At 39.6% G+C, this 18,055-nt stretch overlaps 1 protein-coding gene across 1 annotated transcript in view; it reads right to left on the bottom strand.

Annotated features, from left to right (window-relative positions):
• The window catches only part of CAMK4 (calcium/calmodulin dependent protein kinase IV), a 140,728-nt gene that overhangs the window by 29,950 nt on the left and 92,723 nt on the right, over nucleotides 1–18,055 (bottom strand). The window lies entirely within an intron of this gene.

The following is an 18,055-nucleotide window of genomic DNA, read 5'->3' as shown; positions in this document are numbered from 1 at the left end:
CGCTCAGTAGATGCTCAAGAGAAAATTGTTAAGTACATGAATACATTTTCTCTCCTGACTCTGCTTCTTACATCAAATCTTTGTTGAGACTCTGCTGCTGGGCTTCTGTTTTGCTGTAAACTCTGCTCTACTGTTTGTCTACCCCCCTCCCTTCTGCTACTTTTAATAGCCCCCCAAAAAGTATTTGTGAATAAAATAAAACTTTTGTGGTGGAATTGTCGTTAATTTTAGTCTTTTTCTTATATAAAATTGAGCTATAAAAATTATGTATTACTTGGGTGATACATTTAAAGAAATAAATTTTATATAACTGGCTGGCATTTCATGTTTGCTTATCCTGAATACCACCCATCTGCTGCAAATGATGTGCTCTGAATATGAATAAATACATTCGGTTGGTAACTATGTCTGGTCCCAAATTAACTAAACAGACGATGTAATTACATTGCTACCAGTTTAAGAACGTAAAGACCATTCCATGCTAGCATCCTAGAAAAGCGCTCCAGTTCACCCTGTTCCTAAGCTCCAGCCCGATTCCTCCCGCTGTCTGTGTCCAGCTCCCAGCTGGCTGCTTCACGGCACCTTCAGTCCCACGTGTCCAACCGAACTCCCTGCCCGGACCTTCCTGCTCTTCCCACCTCCAAGTGTGGCCTCTCAGTCAACTCAAGTGTTCAGGCCAGAAACTGATTCTCTCCCCCTCCCTGCTGCCTCCATCCAATGCACAACAGAGTGCGGTACATTCTGATTCCAAAACGACTCCTGAATCACCCTGCCTCTCTTCATGACATTGTCGTGATCTCAGCTGGATCCCACAACAGCCCCTTAACTACTTCTTTGATGTCCAGGGTGCCCCCTCCCATCAGCTCTCCTTGGAGCAGCACAGGGAATTGGGCCATTTCTCCTCCTTGGGAAAGTCTTCAGTGGTTTCCCGTTACCTTGTTCGGGCTTTCATGGCCTTGGCCATCCAACTCCCGCCTCTCCCTCCAATCTCATATTCTGCCGCTTCCCCTCCACTGCTCCGTTCTGCCCACGTGGACTTCCTTCCAGTTCCTCAAGAGCCTTGATCTCTTTCCCACCTCAGCACCCTTGTCCCGCTGCCTCTCTTATTGGACTGCTTCTTTACCCTTTCCACCTGGCCAGCCCTCCTCCTCCTCAGGACACAGTCATCACATCAGTTTCTCAGGAGGCTGTACCTGTCCTTTCAGTCTTCTGTGCTTTCATAGATTTCTCTTATTTTTCTTTACAGCATGCCTGTTTCTTCGGAAGTTTACGATCCGGATGTCTCCCTCGCTAGACTGAAAACTCTGAGAAGACATGGGTGTTTTTATCTGCTTTCCCAGATTCCTAGCACCTGGCACGGGGTATGCACCCAATAAATACTATTAAATGATAAATACATATCTCCATTTTCCTATTGAGAAATTGTAATTCCTATTGATAGAATTTGCGTTTTTTATTCATTTGCCAGTATTAATTTGTAATAGAAGTTAAATTTTTTGTGCCTACATGGCAGCAGTAAGTTCCAAAGCAACATCCCTTCGATACATTCAGCTGTAATAAGGCTCAGCATCAGTGTACTTATGAAGCATACTATACTTTATTGTTTAATAAACTTAATCACCTCAAAGATGCTCACTAAGTAGCAGTTAGATGAATTCGATTTATAGCATCATTTTGAGAAAAGCCCAAACCCAATAAGAACATTTTAACTGAAGATAAGGCAAAAGGGTTTCATCTTCGAAATGACCTTTTGAATAATTACATGATCACGTTTTGTTCTTCTGTAGTAGCATTAAGTTGATAGTTATGGCTGGCTGGACTAATTTCTTCACATCCTTTGAAGTTGATCTGAATATCCAATACAGAATATGCCTCAAGGGACTTTGGGTAATGACAGTTGAAAATGCATCTGTTAGTTTTCCCTTTGGTTTCCTTCGTGTTTTGCCAGTGTAATATAATGGAACTGATCAGCGATTCGGCCAGCTATAATAACACATTAATGAACAGTGGGCAAGCCAAAAGGCCTCTGTTAGTAAATGAGGGCACCCTGCTGGACTCCAGGGGTGAGCTTGAAGGTGACCGGGCCTGCTGCTGTCCCTGCAGAAAGGTTCGCAGGTGGGCATGGTTGCTTTAGGTTTGGAGTGCCTGGATAAAGCAAAGCTTTGCAAAAAATTCTGTTGGAATAGCAATTATCATGGGGAAAGTGAGGAGGATGCTAACAGAGAAGGTGACTGTAAATGCCATTGGATGGGGTAACCTAGGGGTCACGATAGAGTAGCTGTTGGGGGAGAGGTCATGAAGAACAGAGAGACTCCAGTTCTAGTTTCTGATTTTGATAGGAGGCTCCTGATATACAATGTCAGAATAGGAGAATATGGAGGGTTTCAGCAGGTTAGAAATTCATTTTCCTGTCAATTTATATTTATGCATGCCATAATACTCTGTTAAGTACAGTTTCCCAGAATGGTCTATATAGCACTGGTGGAAATGTCTTTTATCTGTATGTACTATTTTCCTTAGATTCAACTCAAAACCTAAAACATTCATTCAACTAAGACTTCAGTGAAACACTTACTGCTTTCAATAGCAATTATTAAGTGAATGGTAATCATTTTAAATTAGGCATTATGCAAAAAAATTAATGGAGAAAAGCAATGTGCCTTGATTTAGGCAGATAAGTCTCATGCTAACACAAAAATATAAAGAAAACTGAAGTAACGTACATGTAATCAACAAAAGAATCAGTACATAAATGTATCTGTGTATAACTGCATGTCCTGAGGCAACTGCCCAGGGGCATGTGGAGAATGTTTAGAGAGGATAAGCATGTGATAATTTCATTCTCTTTAACCAATGCATGTGTCTAGATTTGAGCAAAGATGAGATTTTAGGGCTGGAGGCTATGACATGTTTTCACCAATTAAATGGAGGCAGTAACCAGGAGATAATGCATAGCTTGAAATAAGGTCCAAAAATAATCTGCAGTTACAGAGAAAGAAGAAGCGAACATTTTTATAATGATAAAGAAGAAATCAGGTTGGAGCACAAGAAAATAAAAGGTAGCTCCTGAATCTGCATGCTCTGGTCTAGCAGACTCCATAGTCAACAGAGAGGGTGACCTCTGTTCTGTCTGGAGAAGCCGATTGGGCAGGACTGAGGATGCATGTAGAAAGCACTTTATCCTCAAAGAGACACGGAGAGATGACTGTGCTTCAGATTCCCATCCCCGCTTTATACATTGATAAGTTAAGAATGGATATTTGGGATGTATTAGAGAAAGTTTTTGGATACAAGTGAAAAGTATATCAAATATGACATAGCGAAAATCTGTACATTTTTCTTGGAAAACATTTATATCCACAGATGTATAAATGGGTCTTAAAAATGTATTAAAATAGAACGTGGGACTTAAAAAACCCGACCCAAACATAGTTTACCATTTGGTCTTTCAAAAGTATGCAATCACCCAACACTCAAACTCTCTTTTAAGCAGACAAAGATAATACTGATGCTCTGAATTCAGGGGTGTCTAGACATATAATTAAACTCTCTCTATGGTCCTAACAAAAACTGCGTCATTGTGTAATGAAAGCTACTGCATAGTAATTTAGTTTAATTACAGCTATACTGTGTTCGATGGGCTGTGTGTAGTTAATTGATCATGTTTCAGGAGTTAGTAGGGGGAAATTTGAATCTCCTTAAAAATCTAACAGGACAAAGAAGAACCTGTCATTAAAAAAAAGAAAACAGTGTTCTGACTGCAGTTCTCCTATTGGGAAGAAAAATTAAACTTCATTGAATTAGCTCTTCTCTACTCAGAAAATTTAGAACCAATACGCATCCATTTAAATAAGAACGTCAGAGTGAACATTCTACTTTTGGGTTGTATCTGCCTTGGAGAGCTGCTACCACCTTTGTCTTTACTCTTGAACTCTAGGATGTCTTCAGAATTCTCAACAGAATAGACGAGAACAGCAGTAGGTGACTATCTCCCATGGCCAGATGAAGGTTAGGACTGACTGGCTGTGAAATCCGTGGTAGGCCTTGATCTGTAGAACATCCCAGGGCTGGAGAAATCCACACTAGGCAAGGTAGCCAGTTCCGGGGCCTGGTAGGCTTTCTCATTATTTCAGTCATCTTTGAAGCCTCCTTTCCTCTCAGTAGGCTTGGCCAGTCATAACTCCTTCTCCAAAATATATCTCATATCTACTCTTTCCATTTACATGGTCACTGCTTAATACAGTCCTTCAGATTCCCTATGGGTACTATTACCATTTGTCTCCCAACCATCCCCACACATCCCTACACCCAGGTCTTCTTTGTAAAGCACAGAGCAATTGTCAATCTGCTAGTTTAAAAACAAAAACAATTCACCTTCAAGGGCTCCTCATTGCCTATGAATTAAAGTTTAGTCTCCTCAGTATAAACATTAAAAGTCTTTAGAGGTCTGACTACTTAGGCTCAGTGGTTAGAATGTCAGTCCATGGACCAAAAAGTCATGGATTCAATTCCAGCCAAGGGCATGTACCTCGGTAGCGGTTCATCCCTGGCCCTGATCAGGGTCATGTGGGAGGTAGCCAATTGATGTGTCTCTCTCACATCAATGTTTCTGTCTCTTCCCCTCCTGCTCTAGCTGAAGATATTTGAAAAAAAATATCCTCAGGCGAAGATTTAAAAAAAAAATAAGTCCTTAGAAAACTGTCCCCAATTTCTGGCTATGCACCATCCTGGGACAGCTTTTCCCATGCACTAGCCACATAACCTTACTTAATATTCCTCTGTCACGCCATACACATTTTTACTTGGTGCTTGGATAATAATAATAATAATCTTTCATGGGCCAAACTGTATTTTTTAGTCTTACAACAATGTTACTCATTCCAAATGTTTTTGTAGAATCTTGCCACTCCTCATCTAGAGGTGGACTCTAATTCTCCTCCCCTTGAATGTGGTCTGTGACTTGTCGGTAAGCAATAGAATGCAGTGTAAGTGACACTGTGTGATTTCTGAGGTTAGAGCGTAAGTCAATGCAGCTTCTACCTTGTTTTCTAGATACTCATTTTTATGTCCCTGAGCTGTCTGACTCTCCTAAGGCCATGATGCTGTCTGAAAACTGGGCAACACAGAGAAGCTAAATATAGTTGTTCCCGTTGACAGCCTCTGCTGAAGTCCCGTGTAACAGACATCAACTGCCACACATGTAAGTGAAGACACCTCTAAATGACTCCTGCCTCCAGTCATCAAGCCCCTCAACCTTTGAGACTTCCCAGCTAAGACTCCAGACACTATGGAGTCGAGCTAACCAAATAAATGAAATGGCGGAACTACCTGAGCTAGGGCGGGAACCAGCTCCTAACAGCTTGATATTAGAATACCTGTCCTATGTTCATCCTAGTTCGTAACTTTGTGTGGCTTTGTGTTCAAGAAACTTTGTGAACTCAACTCCTCCTGCTCCTTGGTGAAGGCAATAGCAATGGTTGCCCTTGGATTTCAGACTGGAAAGTGAATACAACGTAAATGGATCAGTTTTATTCTGCAGGGTACAACCTAAGTTACTTTAGTAGTATAGATCTGCTAGTGATAGATTCCATTAGGTTGTGTATGACTAACAGCCTTATTTTGTCTTCATTTTTGAAAGCCATTTTCAATGAGTTTAGAATATCAGCTTGCTCCAGTTTTTCCCCTTACAATACTTTGATACTGTTATCCCACTGTCTCTTACTTGCATAGTTTTTTATAAAAAATTTAATGTCATCCTTATCTTTGTTCTCCTGATATAATGTCTTTTTTTTTCTCCTATGACTGCTTTTATGCTATTGTATTTATCTTTAGTTAAGAAAATTAAATATAACGTGCCTTGGTATTATTTTTTGTGTGTTTCTTGTGCTTGAGATTTGTTAAGATTCTTGAATATGGAGCTTTATAGGTTTCATCAAATTTGGGAAATTGTGCATATTATTTCTTCAAATATAATACTCTCTCCCATCAGTTTTCAAAGATGCCAATTAATCATATATAAAATATATAAGTATAAATATATAAATATATATATATATATCCATAACTTATTGATGTTCTGTTCATTCTGTTTTCCGTCCTTTTTCTCTGTGTTCCACCTTGGACAGTTTAAAAAAAATTTTTTTTCTTTATTATTTTTTAGAGAGAGAGGAAGGAAGAGGGAGAGAGAGAGATAGAAACATCAATGAGAGAGAACATTGACTGGCCACCTCCTGCATGTCCCTTACTGGGGATCGGGCCCACAACCCGGCATGTGCCCTGACCGGGAATCGAACTGGTGACCTCTTGGTGCATGGGTTGACCCTCAACCACTGAGCCACAACTGCTGGCCCTCCTTGAATAGTTTTTTAATGCTATGTCTTCAAGTTCACTTTCTTTTATATCTGAAATGTCTAATCTGTTATCTTATGAATATTTACACAATTGAATTTTAATTTTCATTTGACCACAGATATGTTGCAGAATTGCTTTGTTATTAACATTGTTTATGAGAGATCTCAGGGTCAGTCCTTTTCAATGTTACATCATCTGATGAGATTAATAATATATAATACATAAAACCAGAACAGAAAAAGTTAGATCTTTTAAAAGAAAATGGAGTATTTTTAGAAAAGATTCTATTTTTTCGAGTAGGTTTAGGCTCACAGCAAAACTGAGGGAAGGGTAGAGTCTCCCCATTATCAGCATCCCCCACCAGAGCGGCACATTTCTTACAACTAATGAGCCTATACTGACATATCATCATCACCCCAAATCCATAGTTTACACTATAGTTCTCTCTTACTGTTGTACATTCTATGGTTTGGGAAAATGTGTGACATGTATCCATCATTATGGTTTCATACAGAGTATTTTCACTGCCCTAAAAATCTACTGTGTTCCACTTATCCATCCCTCCTGCCCCAGCCCAATCTCTAGCATCTGATCTTTCCTTCGTTAAATGTATCTTTATTGTTGAAAGTATTACAGATGTCCCCCCCCCTTGTTCCCCCACTGACTCTAGCCACCCTGCTCCCACCCCTCCCTAGGCCTTCACCACACTATTGTCTGTGCCCATGAGTTACGCATATATGCATATAAATCCTTTCGTTAATCTCTTCCCGCTGAGATTCATCAGTCTGTCCCATGCTCCCATGTTTTTTGTCTCCATACTTTTGCCTTTTCCAGAATGTCATAGAGTTGAAACGATATAGTATGTAACCTTTTCTGATTGGTTTCTTTCACTCAATAATATGCATTTAAGTTTCCTCCATGTCTTTTCATAGCTTACTGGCTCATCTCTTTTTAGTGGTCAATAATATTCCATTGTTTGTAATACCACAGTTTCTCTATTCACCTACTGAAGGACATCTTCATTACTTGCAAGTGTTAGCAATTATACATAAAGCTGCTATAAACATTCATGTGCAGGGTTTTGTGTGGACATACGTTTACACCGCCTGCTGGATCTTATGGTTAAGAGTATATTTGGTTTTGTAAGAAACTGCTAAACTGTCTTCCAAAGTGTCTGTACCATTTCGCAATACATGAGTTATTTTTGCTTTACTTCCTAACGAGCAGTTTGGGGTCTGGGATCTTTCTAATAGTTGTGTAGTGGTATCTCATTGGTGGTTTTAATTTGCATTTTCCTGATGTGGAGCATTTTTTCATGTGCCTGTTTGCCGTGTGTGCATCTTCTCTGGTGAGATATCTATTATGATCTTCAGCCTATTTTTAAGTCAGGTTGTCTTCTTTCTTATTGCTGAGTTTTAAGAGTTTTTGTATATTTTGGATAACAGTCCTTAATCAGATGTGTCTTTCGCAATTAATTTTCTCATTCTATGGCTTCTCCTGAAATTCTCTTCACATTGTCTTTCTTGGAGCAGAAGTTTTAAACTACAATGAAGTCCAGGTTATCGATCATTCCTTTCACAGTGCTACTGTCATAATAGGTCATGCTGATTCCTTTCAGCCTGTATTTATCATCATTTCTGATACTTAAAGAACATTGGATGAATGAATGAAGTCCTGAATTCTTCCAAGTTGAGCTCTCCAAGTCTCTCTGTATGTTGGTAGATGATTGCCCCTGGGAGAGTTACATCTGTGGAGCTACGATTTTCCCCACTTACTCTTGTCCTAAAAAGAACCGAGTATGCATTTGCACACATTCTTAATTTACCTGAGACAGATTTTTAAATCGATCATATAAAGTGATTTTCTTTTGTTATGTCAAGTCAGTAGTTTCCAAGAACTGAATCCAATAGTGAAAAAGCAGAGAGAAACATACACAGGCACACCTGCTGCCCTGCATCTGTGTCTTTAAAGAATACGTGCGACGTTTTTTTTTTTCTGTAACATGATCTCTAAAATGGATGTATCTCACTTGTCTTGTTTCAGCGTTAGCCCTGGAATTCCTGCAGTTGGGGCTTAGGTCTGCTCCTCTGTGTCTCTGGCTTTGGGCTCCACACAGTCTCTAGCGGAGTACAGTTGAGGAAGGCAGACCGCAGAGGAATTAAGCACATCAACTCTACAGCCATCTTTTAGTTTGCACTCTAATTCTGATTCTACCACGGGCCAACTGTGTGACCTTGAAAAAGTTACCTCACCTTTCTGAGTCTCTGTTTCCTTATCTGTGGAATGAATATAATGAGACCCAGAGCTTTATAGGTGTGAAGAGTCAGTGAGATAATACACCTAACGCTTTTGGCTACAGCTTGGTCCACAGCAAATGCTTAGTAACACATGGTAGTGATGGCTGGTATTATTATAATAATTGAGATAGTCATTATTAGGTTTTAGTCACATTTAGTCCAATTGGATATTCCTTTTAAGACTGTATCTTCTTTCAGTTTTCTAGCAAAATAGACCATAAGTATTTAGCTCCTTTGTTAAATGGCTCATTATATGGATAAACAGAAGGTATGAACATTGTGAATCAGTGGGTAACCAGGCTCTTTGTCAGTGATAAGAACTTACAAAAAGATGGCATTCCTAGAATTCTGCAGGATCCAGAGCCATTAAGCTTTCAGTGTGGCTAAGTTTCTCTAACAGTAATTTCACAGGCAAAATCAGGAAGATACAGTAACAGGTAGATACTGTGGTTTGGATCAGTTGCAACACCCAAGGGAACATTTCAGAGGGTAAATTGCACAGGTGGTCAGAACCTAAGGCACATTCCTCAAGGTTAAATTCTGAGAAGTAGAAACCAAGATTAGAATGCCAAATATACGTTTGAGAAATTACATTTTTCATTGTGGGTTTTCCCCTGCATCTATCATCATGTCAAGGTCTGTGAAGTTAGATATATTTTCCCAAACATACAGAAATATGCCCTGTGTGTTTATTTACATATTACAACCATATGTTGTTCTTTGAAAAGTGCTCTCCTGCAGAGTTAGATTAGCATTATCATTTTTTAAAGTAATATGATGTTTTCAAGTAATGTGATTAAACAGTTTTTTGAACTATTAAATGTATTTGAAGTCCTATTGTCTTGTAGACACCATGAATATGAAGCCAGTTCCATAATAGTCCTAGTATTTAAAATGCTGAATCCTAAACAAAATGTGTAAATAATTGGATTCAAGTCAATGAGTATATATTACGCCTATTATGTGCTGTGAATACAGAAAGATATATGGAGTGTGTGTGTGTGTGTGTGTGTGTGTGTGTGTGTGCAGGTGAAATGAATGACAGATATAGATGAATAAGTCATTATTCCTAGTCTGGAGATAACCTGCCTACTTCAGGAGACAGGCCTGTGTACAACTAACCATAACACACCAGCAGTGGAAAATGCCATGGGAGTAAAGGGAAGAGAGTAGATTTGTTGAAATTCTCAATTTATATCTCTCAGGAATGGTAAAAATAAAAATGAAACAAATATATGTATATAGCTTCAGAATGTATTACAGGTGAATGAAGGAGTGGGCAGAACCTTAGATTAGTATTCAGAAATTCTCCAAGTAATGGGCCAGGGAGTCATTGAAACCGAAATAGATAAAATGTTTTATCTGCTTTGATTTAAAGAGGTGGTGAAGAAAATGATCAAAATCCTACAAGACTGCTTAAATTAATGGATTTTTATACAGACTGAAACTGAAAATACCTAGAATCCCAATGAGGCCAATGAGGAAGACATACAAATGCCTGGCAACATCATCAAGCTTAGACTGGGAATTTTAATAACTTTGGTTCAGCTGTACAACCCCCGAGCCTGTGAAAATGCTATATAACATGTCAAAGGGATTTTGCAGATGGAGTTAGGATTACTAATCACTTTGTTAAATGTGACTCACCCTTGTCCACCTTTCAAGCTTTGTATGTAAACTGCTAATTTTCTTATATTTGCCAATATAACCAGACAACTTATACATAACTTTTTTAAATAATTGGAATGTTTTATTAATGAAATCTGAGTTTTGACTATTTTTATTTGTCCAGAGCACAGATAAGGAGCTCTCTATTTAATTCACCAACTGCTTATAATGTAGTAGGCAGAAACCTGCTATTCTAGCAAAATTTTATAAAAGTATTATATTTAGAATAGTATCTTCTTTAAAAAAACGATCAGAGCAGGCTTGGTAAACTTGATGCAAAATAAAAATATGGAGCAAACGCTGAGGTCAGGAATTTTGAAGGATTAATATTAAACACACAACATATAAAATGCATTAGAATTATGCCATACTTCTTTCATGGATTAATAAAAAGAATATTGCACAGAGGGACTTTAAATTACATTTACAACAGGCAGAATTATAAAGTAGACACTAGAACACTGGACTGAGGAAGGGTCATCTCGTCTTAGGTCAAGAAAACATTTTGAAATCTGTAGAGGTTATTGAAACCTTTCTTTAAAATAGGCAAATAAGTTAACAAGAATTGTTAGTCTGTGTAGCACTGCATACATTGCAGTGGTGTTTACATCGCTTTGGATCCTTGGATGGTGGTGATTATGCTCTGGAATTTACAAGGTACATATTGGTGGGGACAGAGATAGGTTAAGGAAAAGAAGTTGAGAAGAGAGAGAACAGATTAAGGCAAAGGTTCCACTAGATGAATAGAAAATTGTGTGAAAGTGTTGTGTGTGTGTGTGTGTGTGTGTGTGTGTGTGTGTGTGTTTGATATGTTTCTGGTAGTCAAAATATCTGGGTCTCCCATTGGCACCTAGTATATTAAGTCTAGTAATATGGTCTGAATGTTTTTGTCTCTCCAGAATTCATACATTGAAGCCCTAATTCCCAATGTGATTTTTTTGGAAGGGGAGTCACTGGAGGTAATTAGATTTAGATGCGGTCATGAGGATGACACCCCCATGAAGGGATTAGTACCCTTATAAGAAGAAGAAGAGGTCAGAGGTGACTGTCTCCCCAGTGTGAGGACACAGCAAGAAGGCAGCAGTTTGTATACCAGGAACAGAGCCCTCTCTGAGAACCTGACCATGCTGGCATACTGATCTGGGACTTCCAGCTTCCAGAACTGTGATAAATAAATGTTCATTGGTTAAACCACCCAGTCTATGGCATTCTGTAATAGCAGCCTGAACAGGTTAAAATAGTCAGGGATGCCAGGTTCCTCCAGCGGTCAGCTGGTCCCAGGGTTGACCAACAGCCTCATAGCCCCACAAAGGCTGCTTAAGCTCAGCTATCATCTCCGTGTTCCTAACAGAGCAAAAAAGACATCCCAGAGACTTCCTGGAAGTCCCACAGGGCACTTCTACTTATGTTTTGTGATCTAGAACTTAGTCACATGGCTGCATCTAGCTTCAAGGGAGGCTGGGGCATGGAGGCTGCTAGGACCTCCATCCTGGAGAATGCAGGCGAGGTTGCTCATTGACCTGTCTGAAAAAGCAGGCCTGGCTAGAGGTTGATGGCACCCCTTACCCGTCCAACTGGGACTCTCTAAATACAGGACCCTGTTACCCTCCAGACTTTACCATTAGAACAGCCCTCTCACTTTGAATGACGTCTGGGTGTCTGCCCCACCTCCCCCTTGAAAGTCCCAATTTATGGCAGAGGTTGCAGGGGGTCCTGTCCAGGTTACTGGTTTCAGGGTGACCAAGTGCCACTCAGATGGATAGCAGTTCCCAAGTTCAGCGTCCAAAAGGAGCCCTGAGGCCAGTGTGGGTGGCCTGGGAAGTGAACGGGGAATGATGGCCCCCAGTCCCTTCGCTGTCTTCCTGTACCCTCTACCCACGTCTGTCCTTGAGGTCATCTCCAGGGCATAACCAGGGCAGCCTCTGTTCTCTGGTTGGGTTGCTGGATGCCGGCCCCAGTTTTCTTTGTTAACAGGTGTGCCCATCCTCATCCTCCAAATAACACCAGGGTGTTGTTCAAGTGGTTCAGAGTTCCCATTGCTCCACGCTTGCCCGACACATGGTGGTGTCAGACGCATTAAGTTCCTGAGCTTGGTGTGTGGAAAGGGGGCCCGAATATGACTGCGAAGGATGCTGAGCGTGTCTCCATGTCTGCCAGCCCCGTGGGGCTCCTCACTGGCTTCACTGCTCTTGGACTTCATGCTGCCAGCAGAATAAAAGTCCAGCAGCAAAAGCCACTCGGGGTTTCCTCATCTTCAGAATCACATGAACCTCTTTCATGAGTCATGTAAGCCCCTCAGGACAAGTCCCTGCCTCTCTCTCAAGCCCTGGTTCTCACTGTCTATCGATAATGGTGCCTTTGTACCTTTAGTCTGTTATGTTCCCTAAAAATCTGTGGGAGAAAAGGAGTATTCCTGAAATTCCCTTTCTTTTGTATTGGCCATCTATTAAACAATTTTTATTTATTTTATTATTATTATTATTTTTTTTATCTTCACCCGAGGACATTTTTCCATTTTTTGTTTAGGTAGAGTGGGAGGGAGAGAGAGGAACAGAGAGAGAGAGAGAGAGAGAGAGAGAGAGAGAGAGAGAGAGAGAGAGAGAAACATCGATGTGAAAGGGACACATCGAGTGGATGCCACCCACACGACCGACCAGGGCCGGGGACACACTGCAACCGACATACGTGCCCTTAGCGGGAACCGAACCCGGGTCTCTCTGGACCGCAGGCCGACGCTCTAACCGCTGAGCCAAACCGGCCAGGGCTAAACAATTTTTATTTTTAAACCCAACTCAGATATAACTTCTTCTGGCAAGATATTTCTGACATACTGAATATCTTTCACCCTCTCTAATGCCTTTGAATCTGCAAAATGTATCAACTGGTTCACGTATATAACCTTACAGCCATGAGCTCATATGTGTCTATCTGCCCTAAAATCTGGAGAGTTTCTTGATCTTTTACTCAAGGTTCTGACACCTACCAGAGAATCAGTTAATGGTTAAACTGAAGGGTTACAAAACCCTAAAGCATCAAAAGTCATTTAGAATGCAATAATTGACATGATATTTTTGTATAGTAATTAGAAAATTCCCAGACATATGCTCAAGAATTTATTGTGATTCTTCTGAAAATCAAGAGAACGCCCATTAGACAGAATTTGATAATCTTTTGATATCATTATGCTTGCAATAAAATGTGCAGAAACAATTAACAAGAAAGATACCCCCTTCCCAGTAATTACTTTTAGGTCTCCAGTTTCATAATATTAAGTTATACTTTTCAGAATGTAGATCTTTTTTGGTTTTACTTTTTTTCTGATAAAATATCTGTTTTGACTGAGCCACTTGTCTACTTTATCTGTCAAAAATAAAAATATTAGAATAGTAATAGAACTGTTTATTATTTACTCTCTGATAACTGTGATCCCTCAATTCTTCATGAAAATACATATCCGCTTTTACTTTTACTGGTAGAAGTATTCTTGTAATGTTTCAATGTGTTGAGCCTTGCATCCATGTTCAGGTGAGTAGAGAGACAAACTCCTCCCAGAAAAAATACAAACACCATAGTAACTGAAAACTTAAAACAAATGACAAAAATCCCACTTTTTCTGTTCTAGCCTCTTATTATTTAATTGAACTCTCAGGTCTTTTTTATTGACAAGTGCACCCAAGCAGGAACAGTGTTCACAAAAACAAAGAACAAGTGTCTGAAGCAAGCTTATTGTTAATAACCTTCGACCTCACTGTGCCTTCAAATCATATTTAATCCTGACTTCTCAGTGTGTGGGTGTGCATTGATAGTTGGTAAAATTCAGTTTTTAGAATTTTGTGTACTAGAATCTTTTTATCTGCGAGTATGACCTTCATGTCATGTTTCAATGGATAGAAAATTATACAACCTGCTCTGACCACAGAATCATTAGCATATCCTCAAAAGCGTATTCAAGAACAAGTTCAGTATCTCATTGCTTCAAGAAACAGGACTTACAATTTAAAGCAGCAGAAACATTGAGAATTTATTATCTTCTACGATTTATCAAGCAGGAGAAGAATTCTAATTGTGTCTATTTTTTCTGTCTTCTTCAACAAGTTATGTTTCTCTTCATAATTAGAAGATAGCAAAAGCAGTTCGCAGGATCATACACAGACTCAACTACGCCAGTGACAAGGGAAATGGCCTTTCCTCCTTTGGGTCTCCTTTCATAAGGGGGGACTTTTCCCAGGACTCACCAGCAGCCTTCCCATTACAACTAATTGGTGAGGATCGGGTCATAGGCTCTTGCCCAGCAACAAGGGAGTCTGGGAAAAGAAGTTCTGGTATTTCCCATTTTTATAAAGCTAGATTGGTTCTGCCAACAAGGCATGGAAGATGACTTAAATGTATCAAATCATGTAAAGTTTAATAATGTGTGTGTGTATATATGTATATATATACATATAATATATTGAGTAAATCCATAATGTTATCAAGCAGAGTGCTCAGGGTTAAATATTGATAGTAGTTTATTTATTTATTAAATTTTTTCTTTCTTTATTGACTTTAGAGAGAGAGGAAGGGAGAGGGAGAGAGAGACGAAAACATTGATAAGAGAGAACATCGACTGGCCACCTCCTGCATGCCCCCCACTGGGAATCAGGCCCACAACCTGGGCATGTGCCCTGACTGGGAATCAAACCAGCCACCTTTTGGTGCATGGGTCGACGCTCAACCACTGAGCCACACCGGCGGGGCTAGATAGTAGTTTATTTTAATTCTGCTGCACTTGTCTTGATTTCCTTGACCTTGAGTCCATTACATGCACATTAGTAAAGACTATGAACATTTTAGAAAACTCTATAGGCATAGAAACTTCGAGATTTTTGTTTTCAAATAACTTCCTGTACCATTTATTAAGCTATTGTCTCTAAACTTTAAACCCACGCTTCTCTAATCCACTTTGCGAAGCCGGGACTTGAACTACAAGCCACACTGTCTGCTGGCCCTTTGGCTCTGCCATGAGAGTGCTCCAAGGAGAGAGTGGGAGGCCGGAAGAGCATGAAGGGGCTCGCCCATCCTCTTTGCTTTCTGAGTCAGCCATTCTGCATGTTCTCCCCGTGTCCCCTCGGAACACTCTTTCATGCTGCAGTAGCAGATCATTCCAGTAGCAGGCGTGAATACCAATTTTAGTTATTCCAATGCTCATAAACGAATCCCAGTGTGCCTTCTCAGCAACATCAGCACTGGTTGGCTAGAATAATATTCTCAAAGGTTTGAGTGCCAGCTTCATGGGCAAGGCCTCTGAACTCAGAGTGAGATACCAGCACCAGCCAAGCAGTGCGCCCATCCAGCACTTCCTCTAAGTGCGTAGGTTTTATTCGTCTCAGCCTCTTCAGCGCTTCCCCAGTCTCAGGGAACTTCCTGCTTCCGCAACACCTTACTTTAATGTTCCTTCTGTTTTTCCAGCTCTTCAATATCAAGTCATTAATTCTTTATTAACCGATTCTCTAAAAGGCTAAATCTGCTCTTTTTCTTAGAGGGAGTGGTTACAGATTTATAAACATTTTACCAAAAAGAACCTGTACTATTTCATCTTTGTCTGCATTCCTATAATTGCTTTCATGTACTGTTTTTCTTCACTGTTCAGATACCATAGTGGTATCTGAACTTGAAAGGATTACACGCTTCTGTTTGTAATTCTTCACTCACATCATTAGAATCTTTAAAACAATTCTAACCAAAAATCTCTGTGCTGGGATAGCAGACATAGTTAATCATTTTCAACCACTTCCTTGTAGTTTGTTAAATATGCACACATTCTTCCAGGCTCTGAAGTCCTGGCTTTGAAGTCAAGACACACCTAAGAGAACTGCAGCCAGAAAAAGAGAGAAGATAGGACCCGGGGTGGGAAAAACAGGGGGACAGTGATTCTTTTGGAAATAGGAAAATAGTAGGATATCAGTGGTGACAAGAAGTGAGGTGGTGGTAACAATAAGAGATGTCAGAGGAGATAAAATATTCCCACGTTATCTTTTTAAGTAAATATGGGAAAGGAAGGCTTTAACGTTTGGCGTTAGGTCCTATGACCAATGAGAACACAATGACCCTTCCAGAATGTCTAGATTGACCTAGACACTCTAACTTGGGACTACCTGGGATTCATTTCAAGAAGCCAGAACACTCAAGAAGGCTTAAGGACCTTTCCTCAAAGACTAACTGAATGAATTAAAACCAAAGGGGAAACAGCTTCCAAATTCACTTTAAAAGCTTTCAAAAATGCTATTTAAGGCTAAAAAGCAGAAGGAACAAGATTATAGTCGGATAAATACTGTGAAATATGTGGGGCAAGAACTGGAGGAGTGGGGAAGAAGAGATCTGTTACCTGAGAGGTATAATTATACCTCCAACGTATTTCCTAAGGATGTTTCAATCTTTAAGTTTTCTGCTTCTGTGCTTTCAAAAACCAGTCTAGATATAGTCTTATAAGTGTGTGATCCAGAATAAATGTGAGATATATCAGTGATCACTTTGAGTTCCCACCTGTCCTATTTTTCATAGCTATCTATAGCTATGTAGTTGACAATAAACTATTTTATAAATGTCAGCCACTTCTCACAAGTTTTAAATTGCTTGCTTTCTACCTGTGAAACACTTAGAGAAATGACTTTAATTTTTTTCTCGAAGTTAACCCTTTGTTGCAGCAATCAGAGGAAATTTTATTTTTTAAAAATAAGACTTCTTTCAAAGAATGTTTTACTTGAATGTGGTAACTTACTTCTTAAACTGGAGCTTTGTGAGGAGGTAAAATAAAACATTTTTTTTTTTGTTTTAAATTTATAAATTACAGTAGACTACTCAACCCATCTTTGCAGGCCTGGAATGGAGTTCTAAGAACTCTGGGGCCTCGGTTCTAGGTAGAGCACCCTCTGGAGTATTCCAGTTGGGGTCCTTTTATTTACTAATTGGTATAATCCCAATAGGTGAAAAATTCTGGTGCCGAAAGTGTCCATTTCTCATTTATTGAATGAGAATTGTGTTCTCCCCGAGGTATCACTAAATTGAAACATGCCTACTGTGATAAGCCAAGAGAATCAAGAGCTGACCTAAATGGATGGAGGCAATCAGAAAGAACATATTGAAAAAGGTGAGGTTAGAAAGATAGGAAGAGAATTAAATGACTGTAAGGGAGCAGAAAAGTATCTGATAAATGGAGGCAAGTTGTATAGCTTTGTTTCATATGAGATGAGTAGAAAAAAATGATAGTAAGGATGTTTCAGTAAATCCTCTAGAGAGGCAAAATATAGAATAGTGCCTCTTTCTGATTATTTAAAAATTTTTCATTTATTTATTCAGTAAATATTTATTGAGCATCTACCAGTGTCATGTGTTTTTGTTTTCAGCACTTAGCTGGGGTGTAGGTATGTATATATACAATAACAATATTTAATACATCTTTAGATGAATATACTGAGTCTGAAGTTGTGTATCTTTTCTCTCTCTTATGAACATTGCTATGGCTGCCATACTTATCTCATTAGTCTTTTCCACAACCCTGTTGGGTTGAACGTTATGCCTATTTTACATGAAGAAACTGAGGCACAGAGATGTTTAGTGATGGGTCCAAGCTTGCATATCTAGAAAGTGAACCCAGCTCTGGTTGACTCCCAAGTACTCTTAACTGCTCCACCAGCTGCCTGCCTGGTTTTGGTAAAGTGATACTGCCAGCAACTTTACTTGAATAGATAATCCATATTTAT

This window comes from Molossus molossus, unplaced genomic scaffold, assembly GCF_014108415.1.
Source record: "Molossus molossus isolate mMolMol1 unplaced genomic scaffold, mMolMol1.p scaffold_m16_p_3, whole genome shotgun sequence".
NCBI lineage: Eukaryota > Metazoa > Chordata > Mammalia > Chiroptera > Molossidae > Molossus > Molossus molossus.
This window is presented reverse-complemented; position numbering and strand designations above follow the sequence as displayed.